The sequence below is a fragment of the Carcharodon carcharias genome, chromosome 10 (assembly GCF_017639515.1).
Source record: "Carcharodon carcharias isolate sCarCar2 chromosome 10, sCarCar2.pri, whole genome shotgun sequence".
NCBI lineage: Eukaryota > Metazoa > Chordata > Chondrichthyes > Lamniformes > Lamnidae > Carcharodon > Carcharodon carcharias.
This window is the reverse complement of record NC_054476.1, coordinates 56,253,581-56,276,755: the sequence shown is the minus strand read 5'-3', so window position 1 is coordinate 56,276,755 and position 23,175 is coordinate 56,253,581. Positions and strand designations below refer to the sequence as shown.

Genomic DNA, 23,175 nt, shown 5'->3' with positions numbered 1-23,175 from the left:
CTCTGCTCCCAACATCCCCTCTAACCCTCCCAATTTCCCCGCTAAACCCCCAAACTCCCTCAAGACCCCCAATCTCCCCACTGCCTAACCTCAGTCCCCACCCTGCCTCCAAACACACATCCAAATGGTTCTAAAATTACGGGGATTTGACTTACTATTTTCCAACTGAGAGCACTGTCCTCCTAATAGCTGCTGCGCTGCTGCTGACCTTCAGGCAGTTTTGTGGTTTTCTGGTGGGCTTTAAAAAAAAATCTGAACCACGAAGCTGCCCAAAGGTTAGAAGCAGCAGTGCAGCAACTAGTGAAATTGACACTGACAGACCAGATTTTTAAAAATCAGAACCATCAGCCTGACATAGCTGATTTTTTTCGGCCGGCCTGTCAGGCCTGCAGCTCTGACTGTTCAGTTCAGATGACAGGAAACTCGGTTTACAACACAGAGCCTGGCCGCCCCCACCCCCCAACAGCTTCCACACCATGGTGTTTCGAAGCATCTGTAACCCTCCCTCCTGGGCCCTGACCTCCACCACTGAAAAGTGGGCAGTGGTAATGTTTTCACTCCTGTTGGTCTGTTTGCTTGTAAGCATCATGGGAAGAATTTTCTGGTCGGTGAGCGGGGGTGGGGCCCGCTCGCCAAGGCCTAAAATGACGCGTGGTGATGTCGGCTGTGCATCCCGATGTCATGGAGTGTCATTCAGGCTTTCAGTTCGGTGGGCGCGCAGCCGAGTGGGCTGCACACCCGCCGAACTGTCAAAGGCCAATTAATGCCTGTTAAGGCCTTACTGACCTTGTTAGTGGAGCTGCCCATCCAACCTTAAGGCTGGCGGGAAGGTGAAGAGCCCTGGCAGCCTTCGCATAAAACATGAAACCTCATCCACGGGCGGGATGACGTTTCATGCATGAATTAAATTTAACCCAAAAAGCTTTAGTAAAATTTAAGGCCAGGTCCCAGCTCATGTGACATGAGGGAACATGTTATTGAATCTTTTTGTTCTCTCATTAAATTTTAATGATTTAAGAGTGCTGCCTCAGGGAGATTTGTGAGCTTTTTCACCGCATTCACGAAGGAGTGCACTCCCGACTCAGGGACCACTACCACCAACCCCCACCCCCGACCCACCTGCACAGGGAGTTCACAGCATTTCCGGGTGCACATCATGCCGGGAGGGCCTTAATTGGCCCACCCAGGTAAAATGGCGGCAACCAGCCAACCAGGGGCGCCGGTCAGATGCGCACATCTGCCCACACCTACTCTCGTCTGGCCTGCCCAACAGGCAGAAAATTCTGCCCCATATCTCAAAAACTGATAGATGGATTTCAGCAAAATTTGGTAAACAGATAGGGAATGGCCCTAGGAATAACTGATTAGTTTGTTTGGCAAGGATGCAAATCTGAAAATTTTTAAAGGACCCATTAGCATTGTGAGATGGGGCAAAGTGACTTTTTCATTTGGAATGTTGTGGGTTGTTTTATTTAGAACGTTCTTGATTGTCTTAGAATGTTGCAAATTGTCTCAGCTGTTGTAGTGCAGTTTGTCACAGTTGTCAAAATGTGAACAGAGTTTTCAGAGCAGGTTGTTGGATGTGGAATGGCCTGAAGCCTTCTCAGTGAGATGGAAGCTCTTATGTAAAATATTTCTTTTCTCAGCTTTGTAGTTACAGAGCATCAACCATACAAGGAAAAGCCTCAAGAAAGAGCTGCATCATTATAATAATGCCGAGTCAACACAGCATGGCAGAGGTATGCGATCTGAGTGCCTTCTTCATTTGTTCACTATGTTTCTACTTTGCAAAATTTTGTAATGTTAAAATGGTTCATGTTAGTAAAATTATTTTGAATAATTCAAAATGACTACGGACCAATGTGTAAATACAACCGACTCAAATAGAACAAAAACGTTTTTCTCCAAAACTGTATTTTGCTCATAAAATTTGTAAATTTTTACAGAGGAGATAGTGGCATAATGGTAATGTCACTGGACTAGTAATCCAGAGTTGCAGGTGAATTCTCTGGGGACATGGATTCAAATCCCACCATGACAGCTGGTGGAATTTAAATTCAATAAATAAAATTTGGAATTGAAAGCTAGTAATCACAAAGCTATCATTGATTATCCAAAAAAACCCATCTGGTTCACTAATGCCCTTTAGGAAGGAAATCCGCCATCCTTACCTGGTCTGGCCTCCATGTGACTCCAAAGTTGCAGCAATGTGGTTGGCTCTGAAATGGCTAAGCAAGCCACTCTGTTTAAGGGTAACTGGGGATCGGAAATTAATGCTGGCCTTGCCAGCGATGCCCACATCCCATGAAAGTATAAAGAAAAAAATTACGTCACTTAATAGTTCAAATTTGACATCACAATGACATTACACCAATACATATCAGTTTCTTTCAATACAATACACAAGGGCCTGACTACACTTGCTATTGCAGGTTATATTTACAGTGTACATTTTTAAACAATCATTTTATAAATATAACCTTCAATAATTAGCACACTGCCTGGTCCTCTCTTCATACTCATTAAAATCCTTCAGAAAGGCTACACCCCCGAGTCAATGAATGCCCCCAGGCATTATGAGCTGTCTTACTCTGAACAGACATGAATAAGAAACTTCTCTTTGTTGGTTTGGGTAAGACTTTTTTGGTGGTTTGGAGACAATTTTATACTTCCATTTTGTGGGGTGCAGATAAGAGATCTTTACAAACACTTAGTGATCCCTTCTTCAAAGGCAACTGAATTTTACAACCATGATGTCACCTAGCCTCAAAAACCCATCCAACTTCAAACAAGATCTTCACTTCATAACCTTGTAAATCTTAAGTGAAAGCTAAAATGAAAAGAAATTTAAAGAACCCTTACAAGCCCTGGCAGATCAAATTAAAACATTCAATTTCTTATGACATTACTCCACAGTCCATGGAATAGTGCTGTTAGCAATTATGGCCTCTGCGATCTCCTTCCATGTCAAGATGCTACCTTTTGTAGGCAGCCACGGTTATTGTTACTGATAAGCTGGTGACACTTCGTCTACTCTGCCTCACTGAAGTCTTACTCAAAGGTTATGTAGCTTAACCTCTTGTATGCCTTTTGTGCTGCCACGTTCTTTCCTGTAAGCAATAAGTACACTTCAAAAACTGTTTCACTTAGCTCATCTTTATGAAGACGTTCTCATTTATTTTAAAGTTGTTAAACATTTTCAAATGTTTATTAAATTATGCCAGAGTTCTTAAGAAGTGTTTAAAAGTTTTTAAAAATTAAATACTCACTTTGACTTTCAGCTGAAAACTGATCTTAAATGGTATGTCCCCAGCTCATTATATCAGGGGACGTGGCTTCTCCCAGAATGCACTTTGCTATGGGGCCTCACTGTTCCTCCTGTCAGTAGGCCATGCTGCAGCCATTGAAGTAGGCGAGCGCCAACTTTTTGCACGATCAGCAGCAAATGCCACCACTTCACTGCTGACCGCAAAATCCAGGCCTTTATTTCTACAAAAGTGATGCTTTAAAATTAAGCATTATCTGAATTGATGGTATTGCACATAATTAAAAAAAAAACTTCCATACTTAAACAGAGTCAGGAGTCAGGAGGTTCTGTCTTCAAGCCTAGCATCAGGACTTGAGCGCATAATTTAGACTAATGTGCCAATGTTGTACTGACGGTGCTACATCATCAGGCATTCTGTCCTCTAGCAAGCATTTGTTTGACAGTTTCCAATGATTCAATAGCATGTTAAGAGGCCAATGGCACATTTTAAAGAGCAAGGAGTTCTTCAGGAGTCCTGACCGATGTTCTTTTGTTATCAACGCCAACCAAAATAGATTATGGTGCATGTGGGATTTTATGACATGCAAAATGGCTGCATATCTGCACACATGTTAAGAGTTACTGCACTGGAAGCTCTTTGATATATTCTGAAATATTTGATGAGGTGCTTTTATGAATGCAATCCATCTTTCTTCACACTAGAATTTATGACCATGATGTTCACTTCATAATTTCGTCAAATCGACCAACTGAATAAGTGTTTCATGTGGAATTCAATAAAATACCAGAAGGATTGCACTGAAATGGATGGCGTAGGTGTCTGAGGGTCAGTAAATCAAACTTTGAAAAGATTTTTTCATAGGCCAGAATTCTTCGCATTTCGGGCGGGCGCTCGCCCAACCTGACAGACAGTAAAATGACACGCGATGACACTGGGCAAACATTATCACGCACTCGCGCAATATTTCGGTCGTTGGGCACATGTGGGACTCAACAGTGTGCTCGCCGACAATTAAAAGGCCTACTAAGGCCATTAAAGTAATAATTAAGTTCAATTTTTTGCTGCCCGGACAACCTTATGGTTGGCAGACAAGCAAAAAGGCCAAGTGGCCTTTGGATTTTTTGTGAAATCTCGTCCATGGGCGGCAGTCAGCTTCCCAACCGCTCCCGCTGAGCCCGCCCGAGGAGGACAAAATTCTGCTCATAGATTAGTGCTGTTGGCTCTGCCAGGAAGCAGCTCATCCAAAAATTCCCTAATTCGCTGAGATCACCTTTCAATTTGGAATTGAACAATTCCAACAAGGTAATCTGCTCTTCTTATAGATGCTGAGTAAATCTTAAAAAATCCTAATCACTTGAGACCACCCTCTTAACAGGAACTGAGCCTGGAAACTACCTGAAAACTCCCCATTGAAAGTGGTTTGCATCTTTAACTAGAACAGCCTATCCAAAATCTCCACTGCAGTATGAGACCGCCCCACTTCATTGGAAATGAGGCAGCCCAAGAACTTTCTAATGAGACGAGAATGCTTCTTCAATAGTCAACAAATTGACTTGAAAACTTCAGAATGACTTGAGCCTTTAATTGGAAGAGAATCTACCTGAAAACGCTCCAAATAAACTGAGATTGTCCATTTAACAGGGAAAAGAATGCGTGGAATTTTAAGTTTGTTACAGTACGAAATCACTCCTGGCTTTTTGCCAAGGTAAGACACAGCAATACAATGAAGCCTATTTATAAGAAGATTTCATAAAAGTGCATTCATTCAGAAAGCACTATTTCCCTCCATTTGGTTCTTTCTTCCTTTACCTGGTTAGAAGGGCAATTTAGGACATGAAAAACCTTTTACAGGAAGAACTTATTCAGCTCTCTAATATATGCTACCCGCAGAATTCCTGAATCTTCAAATACAAATTATTGTTCAATAAATGCCCCATGTTCCAGCAACTCCCCCACCCGACTCCCAATGGAAGGAAAACATAAGAGGATGTGTCAACACTTGTTTCTTTCTCACACTACCTTTAATCTGTGCTTAGGAAGACACAAATAAGATGAAAATCAGTTTATAAAGTAATCTCAGGGTAGGATTACAACTAAAAAAAGAATGGATTTGCATTTATATGGTGCCTTTCATGATCTCGGGATTTTCCAAAGCATTTTCTAGTCTGTCAAGTGCCTTTGAAACATTGTCACTATTGCAAGCTAGAAAAGTAAATTACTCATCTTTACTCTTCTATTATATGATATTATCTGAACCCTTTGATTAGATTCTACCCTATGCATTACTGTTGATATATCCATTATTCTACGTATAAAGCTCTTGAACCTCTGGTGTAGATTTCAGGTTGAAACTAACCTCCATGTATCCATTATTCTATTCATTACACATGAGAACCACTTTGATCAGGTTCAGCCTGTAAATCACTCCCAGGTTTTCATTATTCTCCATATAAACCATGTGAAGTGTTGGATTAGATTCCAAGCTATAGCTCACCTCCAGGTATTTCTCTCCATGTACACATGCCAGGAAGCCAGCAGAGATCTGGTTACACCAGGGGTTTCCTGGTTGTCTTGTGAGGAGGGAGGAGGGGTGGAACCTCTGCCTTTCTCTTGGAAAATGGTGGCTAGGGACAGAGGCAGAAGCTGATGAGCGACAGGGTTGGAACTGTGGTCACAATTGTGCCCACTTACCTCATGCTAACGAGGTGCCCTTCCACTGACCCCATAAACTGTGGCAGGATCAGTGCTGGAGTGCACCTGTGTAATCGCTGGGATCAGACTTGGATTTCAGTCCGCAAGTGTTCCGTGTATGTTTTTTTAGCACAAAATCTGAATTGACTCAAAATCCCCAGGAGCCAATCATAAGACTTGTACGTAAGTAAAAGCAAAATACTGCGGATGCTGGAAATCTGAAACAAAAACAAAAATAGCTGGAAAAACTCAGCCAGTCTGACAGCATCTGCGGAGAGGAATACAGTTAACATTTCGAGTCCAAATGACTCTTCATCAGAACTAAGGAAAAATAGAAATGAGATGAAATATAAGCTGGTTGAGGGGGGTGGGACAGGTAGAGCTGGATAGAGGACCAGTGATAAGTGGAGGCAAAGAAGAGATTGGCAAAGATGTCATAGACAAAAGGACAAAGGGGTGTTGACGGTGGTGATATTAGCTATGGAATGTGCTAATGATGACATTAAGGGTAGAAAGCAGGATGAGCAAGTGACAGATAGCCCTAGTGGGGGTGGGGTAGGGGGAAGGGATCAAAATGGGCTAAAACAATGAATGGAAAGACATTTAAAAATAATAGAAATAGGTGGGAAAAGAAAAATATATAAAAAATATATATATTAAAAAAACATAAATTATTGGAAAAAGGGGGATCGGAAAGGGGGTGGGGATGAAGGAGAGAGTTCATGGTCTGAAGTTGTTGAATTCAATGTTAAGTCCGGAAGGCTGTAAAGTGCGTAATTGGAAGGTGAGGTGTTGTTCCTCCAGTTTGCATTGAGCTTCACTGGAACATTGCAGCAGGCTAAGGACAGATATGTTGGCATGACAGCAGGGTGGTGTGTTGAAATGGCAAGGGACGGGGAGGTCCGGGTCATGCTTGCAGACAGACCGAAGGTGTTCTGCAAAGCGGTCATCCAGTCTGCGTTTGGTCTCTCCAATGTAGAGGAGACAAAAATTGGAAGCAGCGAATGCAGTAGGCTAAATTGAGGGAAGTGCAAGTGAAGTGCTGCTTCACTTGAAAGGAGTGTTTTGGCCCTTGGACGGTGAGGAGGGGGGAAGTAAAGGGGCAGGTGCTGCACCTTCAGCAGTTGCATGGGAAGTTGCCGTGTGAGGGGGTTGAGGTGAAGGGGGTGATGGAGGAGTGGACCAGGGTGTCCCGGAGGGAATGATCCCTACAGAATGCCAATGGGGGGGGTGAAGGTAAGATGTGTTTGGTGGTGGCATCATACTGGAGTTGGCGGAAGTGGCGGAGGATGATCCTTTGAATGCGGAGGCTGATGGGGTGATAAGTGAGGACAAGGGGGACCCTATCATGGTTCTGGAAGGGAGAGGAAGGTGTGAGGTGGATGCACGGGAGATGGGCTGAACATGGTTGAGGGCCCTGTCAACCACCGTGGGTGGAAAACCTCGGTTAAGGAAGACATGTCAGAGGAACTGTTTTGGAAATTGGCATCATTGGAACAGATGTGATGGAGGTGAAGGAACTGAGAGAATGGGATGGAGTCCTTACAGGAAGCAGGGTGTGAGGAGCTGTAGTCAAGGTAGCTGTGGGAGTCGGTAGGCTTGTAATGAATATTAGTGGGCAGACTATCACCAGAAATAAAACATGTACGTCTTTGTAGCTGAGCGCATATCTGAACATTTTTCCCCAAATACTTCCAGTAGCACTGTCCACTTGCAACAACATTAACTGGTTAACATTAACTGACCATTAACTAGCCTTTTCCACAGGAGTTCCTCAAATACTATCAGTTATTTGAGCCCTTCAACTAGATTTCAGCTTATAACTTAGCCAATACTTTGATTCAACAATCTACAAGCTATTTGAATAAATATGGGACAGAAATTCCTCAGGTTAAGATATGCAGCAATGTCTTAAATGACAATATTTTTTTACTTAGTATTTCTTGCAAAATCATAACCATTCATTATGGATATCAAAAAGAAGAAATACTCACAACCACATTTATTCTTCTTTGCTCATTGTGACAAGAGGATTTACTTCCTCTTGCTTGCATATTTTTTCCACTTTCCTTAGAAGGCAATGTGGATTCTTAATGACCTAAGGCCTGTGCAGGTCATTGCCTTGTATATGGCAAGCTGTGATTTTGACAGATTATTTGAACTGTGTGTAGACCATGTCAAAATGGAATGAACTGCTTCAAACTTGGACCAATAGTATCCTCTTCATATTAGTATACAGAACTGGCTTATGATTAATTGATGTGAATGTTTAAAGAAAGAACTATATACTTTATTTCAATAATCGCCACCATCTTTCATTTATAACTGACCAGCACATGCTTTCCATGCCAGGAGGGAGTGCCTGGCCGCTGCTGTTTGCATGCTCATGAGCATTTATTTCCATTGCACCCTGAGTAGCAGTTATTTGTTTCAACTGAAATAAATGATCCTTGTCAAATTGTCGGATGTGGCTCATAAAACGTCATCATGGACTACACAGAATAAGTCCATTTCATTGTATGCTTTGATTTTGATTCTTCAAGTTTTCTTTTCAAGGTCCCATCCCCCGCTCCTTTCTCAAGGGGCCTGTTCGTAGCAGTTTGACTCCAATTACATTGCATTTACTTTGCAGTGCTAATGCAGGAAGTACTGTTTCACTCATAGATTTAATTTTTTTGTTAGTTTTAGCCTTGGGCTGGAATTAATGCAGCCTGTCACAGCGGGAAACATGGCGACAGGGCCCACTTGATTGTGGGAAATGCCCCGCGTCAGACTCCTGGCAGCGGGAAACCTGGTCTGATTAAAATGGAGGTGTGAAGGGGCTGACGCGAGATTCCCAGCGTTGGCAGCAGAATGTCACTTAGGCTCATTAATGAAGCTATTGATACCCACTATCCTTGAGCCCAGCGTTTACTGGTGGACTAAGGATTAAATGGGGGCCATATGGCTTTTCCACATCCTTGGAAGGTCATCCAGCAAAACCTGTCAGGTTTGCCAGTAGCCTCCCGGCAGACGGGGGTGGGGGGGTTCCTTGCTATCAGCCATCAGACACCTAGTACCCAACTGAGGGGCCCAGCACCGGGCAGGGATGTGGCCGCTGAAAGCCATCCTCCTGTCCTTGCCTCTTACCCCCTTACCCACCATTCTCCTTTGACCCTCGCCCCGTGACCCCCACCCCCCTTCACTCATCTGTGGCCCAACTGTGGCCAGTTAAGTGCCTGAAGTACATTTGATTCTGTCGGGCCTCCCCTGCAGAACTGATAGGGTTTCCCAGCCGATTTTCCAACTAGTGGGTGAGACATCAAACAGCCCAACAAAATCCCAGCACTTGTTTAATTCTGAGTCATGTGTTTATGTCTTTTTTAAATATATTTTTTTATGAAGGAATTCAGTCTAAGTTTTAATCCAATCTTTTGTTTCCAAATTTCAATTTTAACATGAGAAAATCAGTCCAAAACAAAGCTTTTGGTTTCCATATTTTCATTCTAGCCTTTTCAGGAATAGTTTCTTTTCCAAAATTTAGGCTTGAATTTTAGTTCAATTTTAGTTTCACCTTTGATACTCAAGATCACTAGAAATGTGTGGAAGTAGTAAACTGAAGATTGTTTGATAACCAATATCATTTATCTGTTTCAATTGAGTTGTAGATTACTAATAGATGTTACTTAGACATATCACAGAATCACAGAGCAGAAGAGGCCCTTTGGCCCATCGAGTCTGCATCCACACGTGAGAAATACCTGACCTACCTACCTAATCCCATTTACCAGCACTTGGCCCATAGCCTTGAATGTTATGACATGCCAAAAAGTGTGCAAAACACCCTAACCTCTCTGAGGATTGAACTCAGGACCTTCAGATTATGAGACTGACACGCTGCCTACTGCGTTAAGAAGGCACACTACTGCACTAAGAAGGCACACTAAGAAAGAATTTAAATTGGCAAAAGGAGTAAGTGTGATGTGAGGAAAATAAATTTCCCCCAGAAGAAAGTTGGAGTCTGAACAAACTTCCTGAAAGGGTGGTGGAGGCTGATTCAATCGAGGTATTCAAAAGGGAATTGGATTGCTACCTGAAAAAAGAAAATGTTAAGGGGATAAGGCAGGGGAGTGGGACTAGGTGGAATGGTCTTTTAGAGAGCCAGTGCAGACTCTATAGGCCAAATGGCCTCCTTTTGCACTGTAAAGATATTGTGATACTGTGAAATATAATTTTAGTCTCAACTTATTTCCAATTTTAGAAATCAGTTTTTGGGTTGAACTAAACTTAGAGACTAATTTAATCTAAATGCCAATTTAGCTCATTGGTAGTAGTCCCACTTTTTGACCAAGGGGGTTGAGCACATAATCTAAGTTATCATTTCAGTGCAGTACTGAGGACTGCAGTATTATCAGAGATGTACGTTCTTGAGAAACATTTTACATAAGCCTTGGCTCAGTGATAGCACTCTCACCTCTGAATCAGAAGGTCATGAGTTTGTTCCAATCCCAAGACTTGAGCCCATTTTAAGGGCCATTTTTCACTCTAGGCGTTAAAGCAAGGTCCCAATTGTTGGCTCAGGTAACCGTAAGAAACCCCATGGCATTATTTAAAAAGCAGCAAGGGAGTTATCTGGTATCATGGACAGCATTTATTCTTCATCCAATTTCCCTATGTTAAGCAGTCACTTTCCCATTGCTGTATGTGGACCTTGCTGTTTACCAAAATAACAACAGTTAATCCACTTCAGTAGCAATTGTTTGGCTGTGAAGCTGTCTGAAATGCCCTGAGAAAAAAGTGCTATGTAAATGCAAATCCCAAACAAATATGTGTCAGGACTCAGGACCAGCATTAAGACAGTGCAACCCATGCAGGGCCCTGGGTCAGTCAGAAGCCCTGAGCTGGTGCAGTGATAAATGTAAGGAGTGAGGTAAATCAATCTCAGCTTTATTGAGGGGCTCAAACTGAAATATGTTTTGGGGGGCTGCCGCAAGGCAAACATTGCCACTGCTGTAAACTACTGAACAGATTCTTTGGAGATATTCCAATGAAGAGCTGTGGTTATGTCAGTAGACCCTAGTTTCTTAAATCAGGCAGTAGTTATCCTGCACTATTATTCTGATTATTCTAAATACAGAGGAAGGCACAGTAGATTATAACTGCAATTGTACTGTAGGCTTCACATTGCATCCTTTCTTCCAGCCTATGGACAGAATTTTACAGCCCTGTTTCAGCGGGGATGGGGCAGTAAAATGTGATGAGACATTCTAAACCTCATTGGCTTCGGTGGGAACATAAAATCCTGCTGCCGTAAAATTTTGTCCTACGGGTGTAATTTTATTCTCCTCCCAAAGGTGGGCTGGGAGGCAGCAGGCCCCTTTTAAACAGGAAGGATAGTGTATGGAGGAGATCTCCTTCTCGACTCCCCGCTGCAATTAAGTCTTGAGTGGAAAGACTTGAGGACAGCTTCCTGCCCAGAAGCTAATTGAGGCCCTGAAGTGACCACTTAAGGATATTCCAGCAGTGGCAGGTGGGGCCATGCTATTTGAGTAAATCACCAGCTAAACCCTGAGGGTATTGTGTGGCCTGGTGGGGAGTTGTCACTTCTATTTGGGCAGCCCATGCCAATGGAGATAGCCACTGGAGGCAATGGCTGCCCATTGGTGAAGATACCCATCTGCTCTAAATACTAATCCTGTCTCTTGGGCCTCCCTGTCTGGTTCCAGTGAACCTGGTCCAATTATCTTACCCCTGGGGCTCCATAGCCTATCCTCTGCCTGACCCTCCTGTATTGCTAGCAATGGCTACTGCTCCCAGAGGTGTTGTTGGTACTGGAGAGCTGCCAGCCTTTGATTGACTGACAGTTCTGAGGGACAGGATATCCACCCTAGTCAAGATGGTACAGTGATTTAATGTCCCTAGTGGAACTGGTAACCCCAACAGCAGGGTTACTGCTACGATTTAGACACCTTAATCCATTGGTGCTCCAAGACATTGGGTCAGTGGTCTCACCAGTTTTAATTCTGGAGGTCAGGACCCTTGTCATCATGTTAAATTCTGCCCTATGTTTCTAATGTTAGGAATATGTGGGTAGGACTATCCATTTTCCCTCAACATAAAGAATACCACATATTCATTTTACACATTGCCCAGGAGATCCAAGTGATCACCTGGGCACTCAGTTTCTCATGCCGTTCACTCTATATTCTAAACAATGTGTGAGACAGTCTCCCCAAGGTGGTGTCTCATCAATTGGCTTTTACGCATTCTGGAAATACATCAGGTACTGGCACCAGATTACTATACCGCTACTTTCACATTAGTATGCAGCTGAAACCATTACACAGTGACAAGAAATTCACAGTCTAACTGTATCCCTTTATACTGCACAAATCACATCTCCATGAAGAAGTTCTGCGATGTATGTGGACTCCCATTGATGTGAGATGGATTTCAGAGCACCCTGTAGTTAATACTAATATACAATCATTACTTTTCATTTTTGACTGCAAACTTTCTTTGAAGTCAAGGAAGGGTGGCAATGTCTATTTCTCCCACTGGGAGGCATTTCTAATCCCTGTTGTCTTCATTGGTGCAGATGGGTAGCTATAAAGGGAAATAGACAGACTAAGTGAGTAGGAAAACTATGGCAGATGGGGTTCGTAATGGGAAGGTTTGAGGTCATCCACTTTGGATCAACAAATACTTGTACATCATTTTCTTAATGAGGGGAGACTAGTGGTTGAGACAGAACAGAGAGATTTGGATGACCATGTGTACAAATTGTTAAAAGCTAGTGCGCAGCTACAAAATGCAATGTTGACCTTTATCCTCCAAAAGAGTTGGAATTCGTTGTTGAGAAAGTGATTCTTCACTTGTACAGAGCATTAGTCAGACTTGATCTGCGGTACAACATCCAGCTTTTGCCAATGAACCTTAGAAAAGATATATTGGCCTTTAGAGAGGTTAAAACACAGATTTACCAAAATTATACCAGGACTTAAAAAGTGAAATCATGAGGACATGTTTCATAATCTTGGATTGTATTGATGCAAAGCTCATTCCAAGACAATTCCCTCTATGGGCAGGAGCAGAAGATAGTTTTGTCCATCCCTAAAAACTGAAAAGGAAGTGGGGTATACCATCCTGCTGCTTCTGTCCCTTCTACCTTCAATGAACAAGACATCATTGAAATGCCAGCATCTGCAGAAGCGCAGGTCAGGTCTACAGGAGTACTGCAGACTTGGAACAGTTTGGAAATTAAGGGCTGCCATTCATAAAGAGTTTTAAACCGATCCAGCTGGCTTTTGTCCCCATGACTTACAAGTACTATGTTTTGCCTTGCCTCCTCCAACAGGCACCCAAAGCTGCAGCAATACTGGTACATACACCTATGTGATACATGCAAAATCACCTGACCCCATGAACTCTGGGCCATGTTTGCTGCTCCATCCTAATTATGGTAGTATAGCAGGATCGTGATATTCAGGGCCTTATTGTCTAAACTCAAACAAAGAATGGTCAATTGAGAGAGTTACCAGCATGCTTCCAGAAAACAGGAAGCCATAGCAAGAGTTCTAGCCTTTAGGAAAAGAGGGAAAATCTCTGGCAGAAATATTTTATTCATTTAGTAATTCAGTTATGAAAGAATGCTTGTGTATTATTAATATCAGTTTATGAGAGCATGCTTGTGAATGGATGATCCTTTAACAACATCCAGGAGTCTTGTTGTGAAGGAACATTACTTTAAGATCAGATTACATCTTAGAGCAAAAATGTTTCCTGTGCTTAACCATTTCCATCCAATGCAATGCACAATCTGATGGAGAAGTATAAGGATTATAAATCATATTGCAGGAATATGATGTTGCTTCACTGAACTTATACTGAAATAGTCCTAATTGAATGGATGTTAATTCAAGAGACAGTTCATGAAGTTACTGAACCCTTGAAAATACCTGAAACCAGTTAAAAGCTTGAAGCACTGAAAGTTTCTTTTGCCAAAATCCTTCAACTACAATCACAAATTCTACAGTATTACAAAATGACTTAAAGCTTCCGTCAACTTTACAGATTTTTGTGCAAGACATTGGCCTAGATTTTCATCCAAGCTTCAGTTGCACAGAGTCAGGAAAATTCCCAACTTCACAAACCTAACTTCTAAAAATGTTGGACCAAAAATCTGACATTTGGTCATCGGAGAGGGGGTGGAGGGTGGGTGAAGGGGGGCGTACGGTGGGCTATATTAGGAGTCATGGGCAGGCAACCGCAGAAGTAGTGGTGGGGGGGGAGGTGGTGTTGCAAGGCAGGCTCAGTATGGGTTGGGCAACTCAGGCACAGGTAAAAAGTGGGCCCTCAGAAAGGCTCACTTGAGAGGTTGGTCATCCATGGTGAAGTCCCTGTGCCTCAGAGGAGATGTCATTGTCTTAGGTGAGTGGGAACTCTGTAAGTGTTGTTCAGCTCTTAGCTGACCCTGGAACGATGGCCCACTATGGGCTTTTCCTAGGAAAAGAATGTCATTGTTGCTGCCTATTCACAGTGCACGGTACTGAAGCACTGAATCCATGGAGTGGATTTATGAGACATAGCCATGGAGATGGCATCATCTTTCCACTACTACCTGGTATAGATTTTCTGCAGTCATGTAGTTAGCTGCCAAAATTCAGTGGTTGAAGGATGAACAGCGCCATGGTCATTATCCCATCCACTTGCCCTCTTGCCATCCATCTATCAGCATCCACCCACAGAGCTGAGCCTTGACCAGGTCCCTTACAGAATAACAGTGTGATGAAGGGGAAGTAAACCAGTAGGGCTGTCAGTGATCGCCGGCACAACATGCTGCCTTGGAGTCATAGCTGCAACATATATGGCACCAAACATTTGTGCAAAGCTATTTTTTTCACCACACCTTACCAGTAATCATTGATGATATGGTGAAAATGGTTAGTGTATGTAAGCACACAAAAGTGAATGAGAGCATTGAAATCTGAGTGGCTCACCACCCTTTTTATCTTATAATTTTACTGATAAATGTCACACAGAAGAGATGCAGTGGAAGGGACGGGTCCAGCTGCTCCACACTTTTCTGATCAGGACATTCAAGGTTTGGTGGAAGAGGTCCAGAAGAGATGAGCAGTCCTATATCCTGCTGGCCGGCATAATCCACCGGAAACAAACAGGAAAGGCCTGGATTCAAATTGCAGCTGCAGTGAGTGCATTGGATTCATGTGCAGGAAAAGGTTCAATGACCTGCTGCAATTTGGCAAGGTGGGTAGCGTGACTCAGCCACACAGATCTCCAAGGGAAGGGTCACACCTGGATGCTGCAGCTAAGCTGTGAGGCCTGGCACATATCTCTGCTTCAGCATTGATGCTTGTATCTATAAACTGTTCATGTAGGTGTTTAAGAACACATGTGTATGAGCAGTGTGATGCACAGACACAGTGAAGAGAAATATCTTTCCATGCGCTACGTATCAGACTGACATAAAATCATGTAATTGCACACAAAAAGGGGAGAAAGAAGCAATGGAAATGGCCTGGACTGTGGGTGGGTCAGTCTGGCTGAGAACAATTTGCTCAGTTGAACAGTTGGCCATGGAGATTGCCAGGGTGCCTAAGCAGCTATCTGTTGGTGATGGTGAATCACGAGTAGCAAGTGATAAAAGCAGTGTTAAAATCACCTTGGAACATGGTGGTAATGGTGCAGCTCATGATGTCAGTTCACTGAGCACAATGGGACATTGGCATGAAAGGGAGTGAAAGGATGAGGTTGCATCATACGGGCAGCGTGAGCATGGTTAAAGGTGGTGGTGTGCATCAGAGAGTGCTTTCAGACTGAGAAGGGCTACACTTAAATAACCCCTTCTGTATCTCACATGGGTCCCAGCTCTGCTTTCTCAGACTGTGAAGGACTTCTTACCATGCCTGTTTGTAATATGCTGAAGCCCTTGGTTATGATGGTGAGGGTTTCAGCCATTTTAATGCAACTGAGTCAACCTCATTGATAAAAACAAAAAAACTGCGGATGCTGGAAATCCAAAACAAAAACAGAATTACCTGGAAAAACTCAGCAGGTCTGGCAGCATCGGCGGAGAAGAAAAGAGTTGACGTTTCGAGTCCTCATGACCCTTCGACAGAACTAGATTCTTCCTTTGTGGAGGATGGGCATTCTCCTGAGTACTTGTGACATCAATGTAAATGGTTCTTTACTTGAAAGTTTCTCACCAGGTACTAGCTGATTGCAATTATGAGATAGAGGGATCCTCCGTGAATTGATTTTCCACAAGGATATGGCTGACGCTCACCCTCTCCTGCACAGAGACAGCCCTGGCTACATGGCCACACCTCTCAGCTGCTCTGCCATTGCCAGCTCCTCATCCTCCTCCATTTGGGAATTGTCAGAGTGGATAGGGTCCTCCTCCTCCTCCTCATCTTTCTCATCCTACTCACTAGAGGCGGAGTTCTGCCTGTGGCATTCTCATCATCAATTTCTAGGCCCCTCTGCTATGTAATGTTGTGCAGCATGCACACAGGTGGGCAGAGGATCCCAAGACAATTCATGAGATTGAGGTACCGCACCAGGAAGAGATCCAACCTTGAGCGAGGCCAAGGATCCTGGATTTTCTTTTTGGATTGTGGACATCTCAGTAAATGATCACCTCACCCAATTCAAATTAAACATGGGAGCCAATGTTATGGTCTCTCGGACAAGGAACTGTGGCTGAGAGACCTCTGGCTATGAAAAACAGGTACACCACTCTGTGGGCCTGGAGGAATCTGAGTCCCGGTTATAGGCATGATTCTGCAACCATTAAAGAAATGGCGGCAAACAGATATTTGAAGTCATGTACATCATCCGTAACCAGCCCTTGTCTCTTCCTGAGCAGAGATGCCTGCAACCTTCTTAAAATGACAGAAGACATCAAGACAACCTCTGTTATCAATTCACAGAACTGCAAGTTCCCAAGAGGCCCACCTGGAAGGATACTCTTCATTCTGAATTGTCTTCACTCTTCACAGGACCTGTTTGTCCAATTTCATTGCAGGTAGCAGAAGCTCCTCTTTGGGCAGTCCAGCCAGACACTCATAGTTACCATGGTGCCTTGAGTGGAAGACAAACAAGGGGATCACTAGCAACACCAAGGTAAGCCCCAACCTCAGGCTCCGACAGTTGCTGTCATAATAACACCAACTTTCACAGCATAGATGCTGCAACCTCGAGCCAACACACCCAACTGAAAGATGTTGCTGGAACAAGGGAGCAGCCATCAACTTGCCAAAGCAAACCTCAGCAAAGCACAGAGGTACAGGGGTCATGAAAAAGGCCAAACTGCAAGGTGAGCTCACCAATAGACACATTCACACAACAGGGAGAGACACCTCTAACTCCCGCCACGGTCCCAGGAGACCAAACACAAAAAGAAACATCGGACTCATACCAAGAATGAATGGAGTGAACATTCTCTTTGAAAAGAATGGGATAAGCCGGTAATGCTCAAGCAGACCAGTTGGGGAATGGAGAAGGAGAGATTTAACTCCAAGGAGCAGAAAAAGGGAATTAGAAAAAGACAACCAATTGCCAGAAAGACAACCTATAACCCAACTTTTGAATCAATGAAGCTTTCCCTAAATCAACAGATCCCACCACTCCTCCAAATGTAACCAGAATAAGATTCGGAAGAATCATCAGGCCTCCAGACTACCTGAATCTGTCAGATCCTTGAGGGGGAGGAGAAAGGGTAGCATGATTGTACTGTAAATACATTGTGTAAACAGGATTGTAATGTAAATATGTTGGATAAAGACTTGAGACGGAGGTGTAATATAAATGTATCTGGCATAGCAAAGGTTAATATGGGACTGGGTACAGTACCACCCACAGTGTGATGTAAAGAGACAGATTACCTGAGACAAGAGAGAGCGTAGACTGGACAAAGACCTTTGTAGAAGCAAGCATATAGTTAGATCCTAGCTTGGACAATACCCTGTACATGTGCAGATAGTTATGTGTTAAGAGTAAACCTAATGTTTAACCATACAAGACTCAAAACCTCTTTGTGAGAGACATATTGAATATACAACATACAACACACACCACTGTTATTCTTGATACTTTTGCTGGGACATACTGCAGGGCTCCACTTGAGCAATCGAGATACCTGAAACAGATTTTTAAATTGCCAACAGCCTGCTCGATTGTACGCCTTGTGACAACATATTTGATGTTGTAGTTGTACTCTTTGTCAGTTTTTGGGGTCCTCAAGGGGGTCATTAGCTGAGGTTTTTAATGGGTAGCCTTTGTCCCCTAGAAGTCAACTAAGATTCTGTGTTGGTGGCGAGATAGCTGAGGGAGTTGGGAACTCCTTAGTATGAAGGAGCCATGGCAGCTATCAGGGGACCTTGCACACACTTGTGTTATGAACAATATGTAATTTTTAAGTTGAATATATACATATTATACATATGTGTTTGAGTGTTAAGAAAGGTAAAATGGTTTCAGTTTCAATTAGGTTGTTGTGAGTCTTGGTGCCTGGGTTGGAAAGGCCAGGTCGTTTGGGTTTGTTTGTATACATATACATTTTTAATGAGGTTTTACAATCCCTGAAGGTAAAGAGATGGATTAAAAGTTTAGTGATTGTGGGGAAGAAAACAAAAGTTAGAAGAAAGGTTTTACTGTTGCCTAGCGACAATGGTCCAGAAAAAAGGCAGAAGAGGGAGCTCAGTGTGTGTCAGAGAGTGAAGACAGGGATTTTCAACTCTCTAAGAAGAAAACATTACAAGGATATTGGGACAGTACTTGACTGAATAGCCAGTTATAGAACTCAGTAAATTAATCAATTTAGCAGAGGTGCTACTGGAAGACTTGAGTTTAGAGTGTGGTTTTTGGGTGTCGTGTGGAGAGATACAAGTTAGGTAAAAAGCATTGACTGACTGCTCAGGAACTCACTGGAAGGAAATTATTTGTAACTGTGCCAGTCCCAAGCAAGAAGCCTTTATGTGTCAAGCTAGTGGTAACTCTTCATTGGTTTATGTGTCTAAAGATATTGCTGGGGAAAAAAATAGTGTGAATTTGAGGCGGCTTCTTGTGTTTGCATTGAAATCTTTCCAATCTTTTTGTTTGGTGTAATATAGCTCATTATTCTTGTTTACTAAATATTTTAATCGTTGTGTTAAAAGCTGATCAGCAGACTCCTGTGAATTTGTTCAGTAACTTTGTTCCATGGTTTCTAAACAAAAAGGTTAGGCTCTATTAAGTCAGGTTTTAATCTGAATCTGACTTGCCCAGCATTAACATCTGCTGGGATCATAATACTTAAAGGAAGATCTTCCTATGGTCACAAACTACCTGTACATTGAGTGAGTGGAAGGACTTTCACTTGATGGAGGTATGCAAATTATGAGTTGGAGTATTTATGGCAATGTGGGTGCAATCAATATTACTCTGCACCTGAGGGAAGCCTGCTAACTGGGCAAAGGCCATGGCTCTTTGTGTCTGAGATGCCAAATCTGTAGAGAAATTAATGTGATCCCCCATATGTGCAAACAGGGCACTGGTTACTGCCTTAATGCAGCTGTGTGTTGCTGACTAAGATATACCCGACAGGCCTCCTGCTGAGCTCTGGAAAGAGCCTGAGGCATAAAAATTGAGAGCCACAGTTACCTTTACAGCCACTGGCAGGGCGTGGGGATCAATACAGTGTGGCTCGAGTTGTTGCTGGACCATGCGACACATGTCTGTCACCACTTTACTGCTTAACCTCAGTCACCTTCGGCACTGGTTCTCCGTCATGATGAGGTTTGATGTCCTAGGTCTGTACACCTTTCCCACAGTGGTAGAACCTGGTTGTCCTGCCTCTCCTCCTCCCTCTTCCTGGTGCATGTGGCACTGCCTCTTCCTTCTGACCATCTGGCCTCTGGCTGCTCACATTCACTGGTTTCTATGGTGTCTATGTGTGAGGGTGCCATGCCCATCTTGTATTTTTCTTTGCACAAAATACAATGCACCCTTCTCAAGCAAAGTTCTACCTGGCACTTAGGTACATGAATCTGTCAGGGCAAATAAAATTGCCCTGCCAGTCCAGCATACCCACCCTCCTACACCTTTGGGTTAAAGCAAGACAGTTTGAATCAAGTTTTTGCCAATTCTGGTGCAGTTAAGACAATTTTAAAACAAAATTCACAGGGGTAGTTGCAATTCTGCAAAAGGGTACGCTGGCTACCCAAAGAAATGCACGAAGTTCAGACCTGCTCCCATCAGGTGTACTCTGCGCGTGCTGTGTTTCAGCAACGTGTGAGAACAAAAAATCGACTTGACTGGGGCAGCTGCTGATTTTTAAAATTCATTTATGGGATGTGGGCATTGCTGGCTGGACCAGCATTTATTGTCCATCCCTAGTTGCCCTTGAGAAGGTGGTGGTGAGCTGCCTTCTTGAACTGCTGCAGTCCATGTGGTGTAGGTACACCCACTGTGCTGTTAGGAAGGAAGTTCCAGGATTTTGACCCAGAGACAGTGAAGGAACAGTGATGTATTTCCAAATCAGGATGGTGAGTGACTTAGAAGGGAACATCAAGGTGGTGGTGTTCCCTTGTGTCTGCTGCCTTTGTCCTTCTAGATGGTAGTAGTCATGAGTTTGGAAGGCACTGCCTAAGGAGCCTTGTTGAGATTCTGCAGGGCATCTTGTAGATGGTATGCAATGCTGCCACTGTGTGTTGGTGGTGGATGGAGTGAATGTTTGTGGAAGGGGTGCCAATCAAGCAGGCTGCTTTGTTCTGGATGGTGTTAAGCTTCTGAGTGTTGTAGGAGCTGCACTCATCCAGGCAAGTGGGGAGTATTCCATCACACTCCTGACTTGTGCCTTGTAAATTGTGGGCAGGCTTTGGGGAGTCAGGAGGTGAGTTACTCATCGCAGGATTCCTAGCTTTTGACCTACGTATGTCACCACAGTATTTATATGGCTAGTCCAGTGCTGCTTCTGGTCAATGGTAACCCCCCCAGGAAGTTGATAGTGGGGTATTCAATGATGGTAATTCCATTGAACATCAAGGGGCGATGGTTAGATTCTGTCTTGTTGGAGATGGTCATTGCCTGGCACTTGTGTGATGCCAATGTTACTTGCCACTTGTCTGCCCAAGCCTGGATATTGTCCAGGTCTTGCTGCATTTGGACTGCTCCAATACCTGAGGAGTCATGAATGGTGCTGAACATTGTGCAATCATCAGTGAGCATCCCCATTTCTGACCTTATGATGGAAGGAAGGTCATTGATGAAGCAGCTGAAGATGATTGGGCCTAGGACACTACCCTGAGGAACTCCTGCAGTTATGCCCTGGAACTGAGATGATTGACATCCAACAACAATAACTATCTTCCTTTGTGCTAGGTATGACTCCAACCAGCAGAGAATTTTCCCCCTGATTCCCATTGACCCAGTTTTGCTAGGGCTCTTCGATGCTGCACTTAGTCAAATGCTGCCTTGATATCAAGGGCAGTCACTCTCACCTCACCTCTGAAGTTTAGCTCTTATGTACATAGTTGAACCAAGGCTGTTAAGAGGTCAGAAGCTGAGTGACCCTGGTGGAACCCAAATCGAGCATCAGTGAACAGGTTATTGCTAAGCAAGTGCCATTTGATAGCACTGTTGATTAACTTACTGATGATCGAGAATAGACTGATGGGGTGGTAATTGTCGGGGTTGGATTTTTCCTGCTTTTTGTGTACAGGACATACCTGGGCAATTTTCCATGTAGCCAGTTAGATGCTAGTGTTGTAGCTGCACTGGAACAGCTTGGCAAGTTCCGGAGCACAAGTCTTCAGTACTATTGCCGGAATATTGTCAGGGCCCATAACGTTTTGCAGTATACAGTGCCTTCAGCCGTTTCTTGATATCATGTGGAGTGAATTGAATTGGATGAGGTCTGGCATCTGTAGTGCTGTGGACCTCAGGAGGAGGCCAAGATGGATCATGAACTCAGCACTTCTGGCTGAAGATTGTTATGAATGCTTCAGCCTTATCTTTTGCACTAATGTGCTGGGCTCTTCATCACTGAGGATGGGGATACTTGTGGACCCTCCTCATCCAGTGAATTGCTTAATGGTCCACCACCATTCACAACTGGATGTGGCAGGACTGCAGAACTTTGATCTGATCTGTTGGCTGTGGAATCACTTAGTTCTGTCAATCACTTGCTGCTTATGCTGTTTGGAATGCAAGTAGTCCTCTGTTGCAGCTTCACCAGGTTGACACCTCATTTTTAGGTATGCCTGGTGCTGCTCCTGGCATGCCCTCCTGCACTTTTCATTGAACCAGGGTTGATATCCTGGCTTGGTGGTAATGGTAGAGTGGGGATATACTGGCCCATGAGTTTACAGATTATGGTTGAGTACAATTCTGCTGCTGCTGATGGCCCAGGGCACCTCATGGATGCCCAGTCTTGAGTTGCTAGTTTTATTCAAAATCTATCCCATTTCACACAGTCGTATCCTCAATGTGACTTTGAATCCACAAGGTCTGTGCAGTGGTCACTCCTACTGACACTGTCATGCTCAGCTGCATCTATGGCAAGCAGGTTAGTGAGGATGAGGTCAAATATGTTTTTCCATCTTGTTGGCTCCCTCACCACCTGCCGCAGACTCAGTCGAGCAGCTATGTCATTCAGGACTTGGTCAGCACTGGTGCTACTGAGCCACACTTGGTGATGGACATTGAAGACCCTACCCAAAGTACACTCTGTGCCTTTGCCAACCTCAGTGCTTCCTCTAAATGGTGTTCAACATGGAGGAGCACTGATTCATCAGCTGAGGGAGGGGTGGTGGCACAGTACATGGTAATCAGCAGGAGATTTCCTTGTCCATGTTTGGCCTGATGCCATGAGACTTCATGGGGTCCGGAGTCGATGTTGATGACTCCCAGGGCAACACTTCCGCCGACTGTATACCACTGTGCCAGGTCTGTCCTGCTGGTGGGAATTCCGTAAAGGGAATTATTGAACCAGATGGGTTTTTAATGACAATTAACAATGGTTTCATGATCATCATTAGACTTTTAATTCCAGATGTTTATTGAATTCAAATTCCACCGTTTGTCATGATGGAATTCAAATCCAGGTCCCCAGCGCATTACTCTGGGTCTCTGGGTTACCAGAGATAACACTACACCACTGTCTCCCCCTCAAGATAGGATTTATAAGGGCAGCTGCCTCCATGAAACGTGAACTCTATAAACCCCAACCTGGGCC

The 23,175-nt window shown here is 43.7% G+C and overlaps 1 protein-coding gene and 1 non-coding gene across 2 annotated transcripts in view; both read right to left on the bottom strand.

Moving 5' to 3' along the window:
• Positions 1–23,175, bottom strand: part of lsp1a (lymphocyte specific protein 1 a) — a 378,182-nt gene that overhangs the window by 197,882 nt on the left and 157,125 nt on the right. The window lies entirely within an intron of this gene.
• On the bottom strand, positions 9,786–9,858 carry trnam-cau. Its single transcript has one exon. It is a non-coding gene; the product is annotated as a tRNA-Met (tRNA).